Source organism: Halichoerus grypus, chromosome 8 (assembly GCF_964656455.1).
Source record: "Halichoerus grypus chromosome 8, mHalGry1.hap1.1, whole genome shotgun sequence".
Taxonomy (NCBI): Eukaryota; Metazoa; Chordata; class Mammalia; order Carnivora; family Phocidae; genus Halichoerus; species Halichoerus grypus.
In genome coordinates, this window is record NC_135719.1 from 151,717,155 (window position 1) to 151,729,689 (window position 12,535).

At 43.1% G+C, this 12,535-nt stretch overlaps 1 pseudogene; it reads right to left on the bottom strand.

Annotated features, from left to right (window-relative positions):
* Window positions 1-8,359: 8,359 nt before the first annotated feature.
* On the bottom strand, window positions 8,360-10,088 carry LOC144378905 (immunoglobulin heavy variable 3-23 pseudogene; annotated as a pseudogene).
* Between the last annotated feature and the right edge of the window lie 2,447 nt (window positions 10,089-12,535).

The following is a 12,535-nucleotide window of genomic DNA, read 5'->3' on the forward strand; positions in this document are numbered from 1 at the left end:
GTTAGATTTATTCCTAGGTATCTTATGGTTTTGGGTGCAATTGTAAATGGGATCGACTCCTTAATTTCTCTTTCTTCTGACTTGTTGTTGGTGTATAGGAATGCCACTGATTTCTGTGCATTGATTTTATATCCTGCCACTTTACTGAATTCCTGTATGAGTTCTAGCAGTTTTGGGGTGGAGTCTTTGGGATTTTCCACATAAAGTATCATATCATCTGCAAAGAGTGAGAGTTTGACTTCTTCTTTGCCGATTTGGATGCCTTTGATTTCTTTTTGTTGTCTGATTGCTGTGGCTAGGACTTCCAATACTATGTTGAATAGCAGTGGTGATAGTGGACATCCCTGCCGCGTTCCTGACCTTAGGGAGAAAGCTCTCAGTTTTTCCCCATTGAGAATGATATTTGCTGTAGGTTTTTCATAGATGGCTTTTATGATATTGAGGTATGTACCCTCTATCCCTATACTCTGAAGAGTTTTGATCAAGAAAGGATGCTGTACTTTGTCAAATGCTTTTTCTGCATCTATTGAGAGGATCATATGATTCTTGTTCTTTCTTTTGTTAATGTGTTGTATCACGTTGATTGATTTGTGGATGTTGAACCAACCTTGCAGCCCAGGGATAAATCCGACTTGGTCGTGGTGAATAATCCTTTTAATGTACTGTTGGATCCTATTGGCTAGTATTTTGGTGAGAATTTTTGCGTCCATGTTTATCAGGGATATTGGTCTGTAATTCTCCTTTTGGATGGGGTCTTTGTCTGGTTTTGGGATCAAGGTAATGCTGGCCTCATAAAATGAGTTTGGAAGTTTTCCTTCCATTTCTATTTTTTGGAACAGTTTCAGAAGGATAGGTATTAATTCTTCTTGAAATGTTTGGTAGAATTCCCCTGGGAAGCCATCCGGCCCTGGGCTTTTGTGTTTGGGGAGATTTTTGATGACTGCTTCTATTTCCTTAGTGGTTATAGGTCTGTTCAGGTTTTCTGTTTCTTCCTGGTTCAGTTTTGGTAGTTGATACATCTCTAGGAATGCATCCATTACTTCCAGGTTATCTAATTTGCTGGTATAGAGTTGCTCATAATATGTTCTTATAATTGTTTGTATTTCTTTGGTGTTGGTTGTGATTTCTCCTCTTTCATTCATGATTTTGTTGATTTGGGTCATTTCTCTTTTCTTTTTGATAAGTCTGGCCAGGGGCTTATCAATCTTGTTAATTCTTTCAAAGAACCAGCTCCTAGTTTCGTTGATCTGTTCTACTGTTCTTTTGGTTTCTATTTCATTGATTTCTGCTCTGATGTTTATGATTTCTCTTCTCCTGCTGGGTTTAGGCTTTATTTGCTGTTCTTTCTCCAGCTCCTTTAGGTGTAGGGTTAGGTTGTGTACTTGAGACCTTTCTTGTTTCTTGAGAAAGGCTTGTATTGCTATATACTTTCCTCTTAGGACTGCCTTTGCTGTATCCCAAAGATTTTGAATAGTTGTGTTTTCATTTTCATTGGTTTCCATGAATTTTTTTAATTCTTCTTTAATTTCCTGGTTGACCCATTCATTCTTCAGTAGGATGCTCTTTAGCCTCCATGTATTTGAGTTCTTTCCGACTTTCGTCTTGTGATTGAGTTCTAGTTTCAAAGCATTGTGGTCTGAAAATAGGCAGGGGATGATCCCCATCTTCTGGTACCGGTTGAGACCTGATTTATGACCTAGGATGTGATCTATTCTGGAGAATGTTCCATGGGCACTAGAGAAGAATGTGTATTCCATTGCTTTGGAATGGAATGTTCTGAATATGTCTGTGAAGTCCATTTGGTCCAGTGTGTCATTTAAAGTCTTTATTTCCTTGTTGATCTTTTGCTTAGACGATCTGTCCATTTCAGTGAGGGGGGTGTTAAAGTCCCCCACTATTATTGTATTGTTGTCAATGTGTTTCTTTGCTTTTGTTATTAATTGCCTTATATAATTGGCTGCTCCCATGTTAGGGGCATAGATATTTACAATTGTTAGATCTTCTTGTTGGATAGACCCTTTAAGTAGGATATAGTGTCCTTCCTCATCTCTTATTACAGTCTTTGGTTTAAAATCTAATTTGTCTGATATAAGGATTGCCACCCCAGCTTTCTTTTGGTGTCCATTAGCATGGTAAATGGTTTTCCACCCCCTCACTTTCAATCTGGGGGTGTCTTTGGGTCTAAAATGAGTCTCTTGCAGACAGCATATCGATGGGTCTTGTTTTTTAATCCAATCTGATAGCCTGTGTCTTTTGATTGGGGCATTTAGCCCATTTACATTCAGGGTAACTATTGAAAGATAGGAATTTAGTGCCATTGTACTGCCTATAAAGTGACTGTTACTGTATATTGTCTGTGTTCCTTTCTGGCTTTTAGGCTCTCTCTTTGCTTAGAGGACCCCTTTCAATATTTGTTGTAGGGCTGGTTTCGTGTTTGCAAATTCCTTTAGTTTTTGTTTGTCCTGGAAGCTTTTTATCTCTCCTTCAATTTTCAATGACAGCCTAGCTGGATATAGTATTCTTGGCTGCATATTTTTCTCATTTAGTGCTCTGAATATGTCCTGCCAGTCCTTTCTGGCCTGCCAGGTCTCTGTGGATAGGTCTGTTGCCAGTCTAACGTTTCTACCATTGTAGGTTACAGATCTCTTCACCTGAGCTGCTTTCAGGATTTTCTCTTTGTCTCTGAGACTCGTAAGTTTTACTATTAGATGTCGGGGTGTTGACCTATTTTTATTGATTTTGAGAGGGGTTCTCTGTGCTTCCTGGATTTTGATGCCTGTTTCCTTCCCCAAATTAGGGAAGTTCTCTGCTATAATTTGCTCCATTATACCTTCTGTCCCTCTCTCTCTTTCTTCTTCTTCTGGGATCCCAATTATTCCAATGTTGTTTCGTCTTATGGTATTGTTTATCTCTCGAATTCTGCCGTCGTGATCCAGTAGTTGTTTATCTCTCTTTTTCTCAGCTTCTTTATTTTCCATCATTTGGTCTTCTATCTCAGTGATTCTTTCTTCTGCCTCATTTTTCCTAGCAGTTAGTGCCCCCATATTTGATTGCACCTCATTAATAGCCTTTTTGATTTCTACTTGGTTAGATTTTAGTTCTTTTACTTCTCCAGAAAGGGTTTCTCTAATAACTTCCATGCTTTTTTCAAGCCCAGCTAGTATCTTTAAAGTGATGATTCTGAACTCTAGATCTGACATCGTACTAATGTCCGTATTGAGTAGGTCCCTGGCAGTCGGTACCACCTCTTGTTATTTTTGTTGAGGTGATTTTTTCCGTCTTGTCATTTTGTGCAGAGGAGAATAGATGAATGAGAGAACAAAATGCTAGCAGGGTAACAACGTCCCCAGAAAATATACTGTAAAGAAATCAGAAAAGACCTGAGGCAGTGGGAAAAGAAAGGGAAAGAGAGAAAAAAGAAAGAAAAAAAGAAAAAAGAAAATGATAAAGATAAAGATAAAAACAAACAAAAGCAGAACAAAACAAAACAAAACAAAAACAGAATGTGATCAAATATGATCAGGCTGGATTATAGATCAGTGCCACACACTAGATTTTGGGTGTATTTTGGTCTGTTAAAAGAAAGTCCCTCCCAAAATTTTAAAGAAAGAAAAACTTATATATGTACAAAAATAAGGGTTGATATGATGAAGGGATGGAATATGATTGTAAAGATGGAAATTATAAAAAATTTTAAAAAAGGATTTGATAAGTTGTTTGAAAAAAGAAAGAAGAGGATTAAAAAAAAGAAAGAAAGAAAAAAGGGAGAGAATGTGATCAGGCAGGGGAGTAGAAAAAAACCATACACTAGAGATTTAGAGTATATTTTGATCTGTTAGAAGAAACTATCTCAAGATTTTAAAGAGAGAACAACTTATATATATATGCCAAAAATACGGGTAACTACTATGAAGGGATAGAATATGACTTTAAAAATGAAAAATAAAAATGTTTTTTTTTTTTAAAAGGGATTGATAAGATGTTGGTTGAAAAAGGGAAAAAGAAAAATTCAAGAAAAAAGAAAAAAAGAAAAAAGAAAAAAAGACAGTTAAAAAAAATAATTAACTTTGAAAGACTAAAGAATCATGGTAAAAAAGCCATGAATTCTATGTGCAGTATTCCCCTGGCGCTGGAGTTCTGCCGTTCTCATTGATCGGTAAACTTGGTCTTGACCAGCTGTTCTCGCTGATCTTCTGGGGGAGGGGCCTGTTGCCGTGGTTCCCAGATGTCTTTGCCGGAGGCGGAATTGCCCCGCCCTTGCCGGTCCGGGCTAAGTCATCTGCTCGGGTTTGCTCTCCGGAGCTTTTGTTCCCTGCAAGCTTTCCGTACAGCTTTGGAGGCGGAGAGTGAAAATGGCGGCCTCCCACTCTCCGCCCCGGAGGGGCCGAGAACTCAGGGTCCCGCTCCTCAGTGAGCCCCCAGAGAAAAGCAGTCAGTCACTCCCGTCTCCCCGGTCTCCGGCCGCACTCCGTGCTCACCCGGCCTGTGACCGCGCCTTTCTATCTGGCACCCGACCCCGGGTGGAGTCTCCAAACCCAGCAGATCCCCGCAGTGCGCTCCCGCGCCGCTCCTCCCGGGGGAAGAAGGTGAGTCTCCCAGGATCTGCCGCTTGTTGGGTCCCTGCTGGAGGAGCAATGGCCCGACTGTGCCGCGGATCACGGTTTATGGCAACCCCGAGCTGAGAGCCCGCGCCTGGGCTCCGTCTGTGCAGCCGGCTTCCCTGCTCCGATCCCTGGGAGCTCTGCCGCACTCAGGCACCCCCGGTCTTTCTGTGACCCCGAGGGTCCTGAGACCACACTGTCCAGCGAGGGTTCCACCCCCCACTTAGCCACCAGAGTGACGTCCCTCAGCGGAGCCGACTTCTAAAAGTTCCGACTTTGTGCTCCGCGGCTCTATCACTTGCCAGAAGCGGCCGATGGAGGCCCCTCCCCCGCCGTCTATCCTCCCGAATATCGCCTCGGATTCACTTCTCCGCACGTCCTACCTTCCAGAAAGTGGTCGCTTTTCTGTTCAGAGAGTTGTTGCTATTCTTTTCTTTGATCTCCTGTTGAGTTTGTAGGTGTTCAGAATGGTTTGATCCCTATCCAGCTGAATTCCTGAGGGGAGACGAAATCCAGGTCTCTTACTCCTCCGCCATCTTGCTCTGCCCTGGGTGACATCCTTTTAAATTACACTTTATCTCTCCTCTAACAAGAATGTCAGTACCTACTATCGTATGCTTGCCTTGCAGTTGTATTTTATGGGAGAAATATTGTTTTTTGTATTGATGAAGAGTTTTACCCCCAGATGGAAGCAACCTACTGTTTCACTATACCAGAGCTATATGTTCAGATTTGGAGATTTAGAGGTGATGATACTTATGTACATTTTGGACTTGCTTTAATGTTTAATAGGTTGATTTTATTAAAAGATTTTATTTATTCACTCATTTATTTCTTCATTTATTTATTTATTTTAGAGAGGGAGAGAGAGTGACCGAGACAGAAATTATGAGCGGGGAGGTGGTGGTTGGGGCATCAGGAGTGGGAGGAGCAGTCTCCCCACAGAGCAGGGTGCCTGACTCAGGGCTCTATCCCTGGAATCCAAGATCATGACTTGAGTTGAAGACAGACGCTTAACTACTGAGCCACCCAGGCGTCCCAATACGTTGATGTTTTGGAGGATGTTTCTGTGTGTAAGGTCAATGTGATGAGGGATTGTGGTCAATATTTGCAGGTAGGAGTGTGTCCTCTCAATTGATGCAGAAAAAGCATTTGACAAGACACAGCATCCTTTCCTGATTAAAGCTCTTCAGAGTATAGGGAACATTCCTCAAGTTCCTAAAATCCATCAATGAAAAACCCACAGCAAATATCATCCTCAATGGGGAAAAGCTGAGAGCCTTTCCCTTAAGATCAGGAACACGAAAAGGAGGCCCACTCTTGCCACTATTGTTCAACATAGTACAAGAAGCCCTAGCAACAGCAATCAGACAAGAAGAAGAAATAAAATGCATTCAAATTGGCAGATAAGAAGTCAAACTCTCTCTCTTCACAGATGACATGATACTTTATTTGGAAAATCCAAAAGATTCCAATCCTAAATTACTAGCCCTCACACAAATTTAGTAATGTGGCAGGATACAAAATCAATGCACAGAAATCAATTGCTTTCTTATACACTAACAATGTAACTGTAGAGAGAGAAATTAGAGAAATGATTCCATTTACAATGGCACCAAAAACCATAAGATACCTCAGAATAAACCTAACCAAAGAAGTAAAGGATCTATACTCTAGGAACTACAGAACTCTCATGAAAGAAATTGCAGAAGACACAAAAAAATGGAAAAAAAAATCCATGTTCATGGATTGGAAAAATAAACATTGTTAAAACGTCTATGCTACCCAGAGCAATCTATACTTTCAGGGCCATCCCGATCAAAATTCCAATGACATTTTTCAAAGTGCTGGAACAAACAATCCTAAAATTTGTATGGAAGCAGAGAAGACCCTGAATCACCAAGGAAATGTTGAAAAAGAAAAACAAAGCTGGGGACATCACGTCGCCCGCTTTCAAGCTATATTACAAAGCAGTGATCACCAAGACAGTGGTACTGACACAAAAACAGACACATAGACCAATGGAACAGAATAGGGAGCCCAGATATGGACCCTCAACTCTATGGTCAAATAATCCTTGACAAAGTAGGAAAGAATATGCGATGGAAGAAAGACAGTCTCTTCAATAAATGGTGCTGGGAAAATTGGACAGCTATATACAGAAGAATGAAACTCGAGCATTCTCTAACACCATACACAGAGATAAATTCAAAATCGATGAAAGACCTCAATGTGAGACAGGAATCCATCAAAATCCTAGAGAACATAGGCAGTAACCTTTTTAACATCGGCCACAGCAACTTCTTTCAAGATACATCTCCAAAGGCTAGTGAAACAAAAGCAAAAATGAACTTTTGGGACTTCATCAAGATAAAAAGCTTCTGCACAGCAAAGGAAACAGTCAACAAAACAAAGAGGCAACCCACGGAATGGGAGAAGATATTTGCAAATGACACTACAGATAAAGGGCTGGTATCCAAGATCTAGAAAGAACTTCTCAAACTCAACACCTAAAAAGCAAGTAATCAAGTCAAGAAATGGGCAGAAGACACGAACAGACACTTCTCTGAAGAAGACATACAAATGGCTAACAGATACATGAAAAAAATGTTCATCATCATTAGCCATCAGGGAAATTAAAATCAAAACCACATTGAGATACCACCTTACACCAGTTAGAATGGCAAAAATTGCCAAAGCAAGAAACAAATGTTGGAGAGGTTGTGGAGAAAAGGGAACCCTCTTACACTGTTGGTGGGAATGCAAGTTGGTACAGCCACTTTGGAAAACAGTGTGGAGGTTCCTCAAAAATTTAAAAATAGAGCTACCCTATGACCCAGCAATTGCACTACTGGGTATTTACCCCAAAGACACAGATGTAGTGAAAAGAAGGGCCATATGCACCCCAATGTTCATAGCAGCAATGTCTGCAATAGCCAAACTGTGGAAAGAGCCGAGATGCCCTTCAACAGATGAATGGATAAAGAAGATGTGGTCCATATATATAATGGAATATTACTCAGGCATCAGAAAGGATGAATACCCAATTTTTACATCAAGATGGATTGGACTGGAGGAGATTATGCTCAGTGAAATAAGTGAAGCAGAGAAAGTCAATGATCATATGGTTTCACTTATTTGTGGACTATAAGGAATATCATGGAGGACGTTAGGAGAGGGAAGGTAAAAATGAAGGGTGAGAAATCGGAGGGAGAGACAAACCATGAGAGACTATGGACTCTGAGAAACAAACAGGGTGTTAGAGGGAAGGGGGGAGAAGGGGATGGGTTGGCCTTGTGATGGGTATTAAGGAGAGCACGTACTGCATGGATCACAGGGTGTTATATGAAAACAATGAATCATGGATCACTACATCATAAACCAATGATGTATTGTATGGTGACTAAGATAATATAATAAAATATAATTAAACAAAAAAAAAGCAATAGACACTCATTTCTCACAGTTCTGTATTCTGGGAAGTCCCAGGTCAAGATGCAGGAAGACTTTGTGTCTGAAGAGCACCCGTGTCTTAGCCCATCTTTGCCCCTTCATGTCACATGGGGCCATGGGGTAGGGAGTTTTCCCAGTCCTGCTGTATAAGGGCACTAATCCCATCATGAGACTGCACCCTCCTGACCTAAGTGCTTCCCTAAGGCCCCACCTCCTCCTCCCATCACATTAGTGTTCTGTTTCATCATGGGGATGCTAGAGGTCGCACACTTTGAGCTGGTATCAGCAACTGAAGGATCAATTAGTTATTCTCTGCAGGTGGAAGGTTCCTCCAGTGGACCACTCAACCTGAGGATTCCCATGTATTCACTGGAAGCTTCTGGTCTCTGTGTGCACACAGTGAACACAAGACCTTCAGAACCAGCTGTTGACCTTGGAGAGTGGACAGCTTCCACTGGAGACACTGGGTAAGACTTTGGTCTATTTCTATGATCATTTTATAATTTCAGCTGCTTCCATGGATCATTCTTACTTTGCAAGGATTCTGACTGCTTCTTCTTAGAATGGCAATTTTTCTCTTTTGTTCTCCAAGTTTTCATATTGTTTAGTAGAAATAGTCATCATACCATATGCTTTTATTATTGCGTGCTCGTCCTTGACCTTCAGTCGTCCCTTTTCTCCTCAGAGCCCACACAGGGGAAATCCAACAAGATCCCATGGATTTGCCCTCCTTTGATGCAGCTGGGAGATTAACTCCACACCAGCCCCTCCCATGAGCAGGACTCCTTCGCCCCAGTGACCCACAACATACACCCTGAGCCAGTGTACTTCCCTGAACCTATCCAAGCATTTATGTTTTGCTGAGAGATCTGCCCTGTTCTCAGCAGACATGATGATGAAGGTGATAAAGTTTTTATACTCGTGTGTGTGTGTGTGTGTGTGTGTGTGTGTGTGTGTGATCATCAGACTCCACATCTACACCACACCTGGAGGGGAGGGGGAACCTCTGCTTTCCCACGCTATCACTAATATTGATGCTGTGAGCATGGTTCAAGACAGTGTTCACACCAGATATATTTCTTCCCTTGCTTTGGATTATTCATGCCGCTGTAGCCTCATGTCCAGCATGCACTTTACGCTGCTTCTAACAAGCTTTCACATTAAGCTGGGTGGTCCTGTGATGCACAGGGATTGCTGCTGGGACTTCTCTAAGGTTCAGTGGAGGTACATGGAGATATTTGTAATTTATTCCTATTTAGAGACAACAGTAAGCAAGTGTAAGCAACTCTGTGCTTTGTGTATATTAGAATAGTTTTTTTCCTATTAAAACAAAGTTTCAAATCAGAGAATGAATAGGTAAGCACAGAATCATGTGAAGAGGGAGTCTCCCTGGGGGAAACAGCTATATATGGAGAGGAAGGCCCAGACTCTGACAGGAAGCCTGCCCATAACGTCCATCTGCACCTGTTCCTGGGGCTTAAAGACAGAATTCGGGAGTAGTGTGCACCCCCTGGTGGTCCTGATCCTCTTCTACAGTGAGGTTTGTGTCTGGGCTCACACTGACGTCCCCTCACTGTGTCCTTCGCACAGTAATACACGGCCGTGTCCTCGTCTCTCAGGCTGTTCATCTGCAGATACAGCGTGTTCCTGCCGTTGTCTCTGGAGATGGTGAATCGGCCCTTCACAGAGTCCGCATAGCATGTGCTACTTCCATCATAGCTAATACCTGCGACCCACTGCAGCCCCTTTCCTGGAGCCTGGCGGACCCAGCTCATGCCATAGCTGCTGAAGGTGAATCCAGAGGCTGCACAGGAGAGTCTCAGGGACCCCCCAGGCTTCACCAGGTCTCCCCCAGACTCCACCAGCTGCACCTCACACTGGACACCTGCAGACACAAGACATCCTGGTCAGGAAACTGTCACACAACCACTCTTTCTCTCACTCACATACTCTCGTACACTCAATGTTTCTTGTTCACCATAAATTACCTTTTAAAAGAGCAACAAGGAAAACCCAGCCAAGTACAAACTCCATGGTGAGTTGTCTGTGTTCTGTCCTGATCACTGAGTGGGAACACCTGGGGATCCCGGGGCTGGGGCTCCTCTCCCAGCTGCAAGGGTTGGGGCTCAGCTGGTTTAATCAGCAGAGGGAGGGCCCTATTTGCATGTCCTCTGAATATATATTCAACTTGGGATCTATGCTGACAGAGAGGGCAGTGTCCAGAGCAGGTGTGACTGCCATTGATGGTGGTGCTATTGCTCACTTTTGAAATAATATCATTTACTATTTGATAACTTTCCAATGTATATTCTCGGCCTCCATGTACCACTTTGTTTTTACATGTCAACATCAATCTTGGGGTTTAGGTGTCATGTTCCCCCTTAAGTGATGTGAACCTACACCTAGAATTGTGGAAGGTTTGTGAGTTGTCCAAGAACATTTATGGGGTGAGAGTGAGCAAGGATATAAGACGCTGCTCCTTCCACAGTACTGTGCCGCATCCCTGAAACCCGCCTTGGGACAGAGTGGGCAGGCTCATGAGGAAGGTGGAACCCCTCCTGTAATGGGGACAGAATGCTGGTTCTACAGTTTACCTGAAATGCAGAGAGAATCAGGATTGTGTAGGTGTAATTTCAAGTCTCTCAAAGTTTACTCTATCTGTGTTCCTCCAGAATCATCTCTGTGATTACCTATAATAGCTTCGATGTGTGTACTTGTCACAGGATGAACTACACACATGCAGAGTGTGGGATATGATAAACACTGGTGTCAAAATCAATATTATCGAGAGTGAGCACATCAGTTCTCCCTAAAATGTCCTGTACTTATCTTGGAATTCCTCCTCCCTCTTCCCTTCTTCACCCTGTCCCCACATAACTATTGGTCTTTCTCATGTCACCTTAGACTAGCTTTAATTCTGTAGAATTCATAAATAGATAATTGTATCATATGTACTTTCTTTGTAGGGCTTCTGTGGCTCAGCATGAAGCCTTGTGCGTACAACCATGTTGCTGTGTGTATCAGGAATCATTGGTTTTAATGACTGGCAGCCCCGAAGGCGCAGTCTCGGAAGCACCAGCCAGAGGAGGATCTGAAGCAGCTGAAAGAAGCTGCTTGCTTCAAGGCTCATCCACACACCCTCTTATCCCAGGAGCTCTTGGTTCCCAGAAAGAGATACAATCCCTTGCTGTTTAGTAACATTCTCTGCTGGCTGTGGAGAAGAGAACCAAGAGGCAGAGTAGGTGGACAGGAGAACGTTGAGGTAGAAGCTCTGAAAGTCCAGTCGACAGAAGAGGCCAGGAACTGGGATGAAGAGCAGTGAGGGAGGAACTGGCCAGGCTGCAGAAGAAACCTGTGCAGAAGGAAATCCAACCCTCAGGTACCAGGGTGTGGAAGTTCCGTCATGTTCAGCCTCTGACTGTGCGCGTATGTCCCATGGTCTCCCCTAGATTCCACTGCTAACCTCAGCTGTGGGCTGCAGGCTCCACCTGAGAACAGGAGCTGCTCTTTCCTTCAAACCAGCAACCTTCTTTCTTTGTCACCAGGGCATGGAGAGGACCCATTTCTGCCGCCACACCTCCCCACACCCCACAGAGCATACCTGACACGTATGGACTCTCCTTTTGTTGAGAGCTGTTTTCCTACAATACTGAGGCTCATAAGGAGGCCCCACACATGTGTGTCTCCTACTGACTCCAAGTACCTATTTACTTGGAGCCATCGTGGACCTTGACTGTGGGTTTTAACTCTGACTAGAATGTAAAGTCTCTGTATCAGGACAGTGCAAATCTATTGCCCCTCTGTCCCCCGCCGAGTTTTCTATTTTAATTAGAAAATAATGACCATCAACCACTAAGTTAGGATGTACATCATGTCTTTCCTGAGGAATAATACTGTATATCAGATTCTGTCCTCTTCTTTGCACAAATTGTATTTAAAGCAAAGGAGAAAAGCACTCCAATGGGGACGCATTGGGAACTGTACAACCAGGAAGAAGACTGTGTGGACCCACAGGCAGCCTCCCAGCAGCCATGTCATGCTTTGGGGCAGAGCTGTTGTGAAGACACATTCCTCCCTTGTAAGTGCTGATGATAACAGGGAACACCGTGCATTACACGCACGTGTCAGTCCTCCCATAAACTGGAGTGGATTCCAGATATTTGATTCCCCTTCCTGATTATGTCTCATGATGTTTTTAACTCTGTTAGCCCCTTCGTAGGTCACTTCTTATTGGGGAAAGTGGGTAGTTTGAGAGGAGAGGTGTCCAGGACCTCTGGAAATCACAGGTTGTGTCCTTAGAGGAACATGTGCTACAAGCATTTCCTGTCCATCCCTGTTGTTAGCTTCCTCGCAGGATCCACTCCCGAAGGCAACCATGTGTTCTTGGCCTTCACACAGGCCTGTGCCTTTTTCACTAAATGTGCTTTTTTTCTTATCTGCTAAACATCCTCATAAGTCTTGGTTCAGCTCAAGGAAAATCT